Genomic DNA, 1,549 nt, shown 5'->3' with positions numbered 1-1,549 from the left:
TGAGAGCATTAAAAAGCAACACTGGTTAACAGTTCTTTCACCCTTAAATCAATAGCAAAGCATCTGGTTATTTAGCAACAAACATTTAGGGCTAGATTACAAGTGGATCGCTAATTTATTGTGTGCCCGCAAATAAGCAAATTTGCCAGTTTGCGGGTGCGCAATAAATAACCAGCCATTTCAAAAAAAAAAACTGCATTGAAAAGTGCCTTTACCTAGTGGTACTGTGTGTTCCCAGTAAATATATATATATATATATATATATATATATATATACATACATTTATATATTTATATTAATATGTGTATATACACATATTAAACATATGTGTCTCACAGCATGAGAACGAGGCTCCCATTGGAGCCATGCTCTGCTTCCCAGCAATGCCAACGGGAATTGCACTAAACTTGTGTGCGCTAGTGTTACTGAGTAGAGTGCAAATATCACTTTTGTGAAAGCTATATATTTTGCACTCCACTTGTATTCTAGCCATTATATGATAAACGTGTTTAACACTTTTTGCAAATAAAAGGGATAGTAAACACTTTAAGACACTAATATAAAATATGTAATCATATGTAGTAAAAAAAAAAATCAAACTAATATACTATTTATTGTGCCTCCTTTTCCAGTAATTTCTGAAATGTAAATGTGTAAGTGGAAGTGGCGTTGTGCTCCTTTGGATTAACAAGCAATATTATTTCGCAAAGGGCTGTATTCATGATCTTGGAGTCCAAAAAGGACAACTGAGGCCTGGAGCGTCGGCTACTATACAGGCAGCGTTCCCCCCTAGTAAATTCCTAGGGTACTTTACCAGATACTTTATTACTGCAATACCTTGGTTTCACTAAAGAGACTAACATTTTATTAAAGCGGCTAACTTTCTACAGCCGGGCAATTGAACAGCGTGAGACGCTTCAAGTGTTAAAAAACATAATTTATGTAAGAACTTACCTGATAAATTCATTTCTTTCATATTAGCAAGAGTCCATGAGCTAGTGACGTATGGGATATACATTCCTACCAGGAGGGGCAAAGTTTCCCAAACCTCAAAATGCCTATAAATACACCACTCACCACACCCAAAAATCAGTTTAACGAATAGCCAAGAAGTGGGGTGATAAAAAAAAAGTGCGAAAGCATATAAAATAAGGAATTGGAATAGTTGTGCTTTATACAAAAAAATCATAACCACCAAAAAGGGTGGGCCTCATGGACTCTTGCTAATATGAAAGAAATGAATTTATCAGGTAAGTTCTTACATAAATTATGTTTTCTTTCATGTAATTAGCAAGAGTCCATGAGCTAATGACGTATGGGATAATGACTACCCAAGATGTGGATCTTTCCACGCAAGAGTCACTAGAGAGGGAGGGATAAAATAAAGACAGCCAATTCCTGCTGAAAATAATCCACACCCAAAATAAAGTTTAATGAAAACATAAGCAGAAGATTCAAACTGAAACCGCTGCCTGAAGTACTTTTCTACCAAAAACTGCTTCAGAAGAAGAAAACAGATCAAAATGGTAGAATTTAGTAAAAGTATGC

The sequence above is a fragment of the Bombina bombina genome, unplaced genomic scaffold (assembly GCF_027579735.1).
Source record: "Bombina bombina isolate aBomBom1 unplaced genomic scaffold, aBomBom1.pri scaffold_966, whole genome shotgun sequence".
NCBI lineage: Eukaryota > Metazoa > Chordata > Amphibia > Anura > Bombinatoridae > Bombina > Bombina bombina.
Note: the sequence above shows the minus strand (reverse complement) of the source record.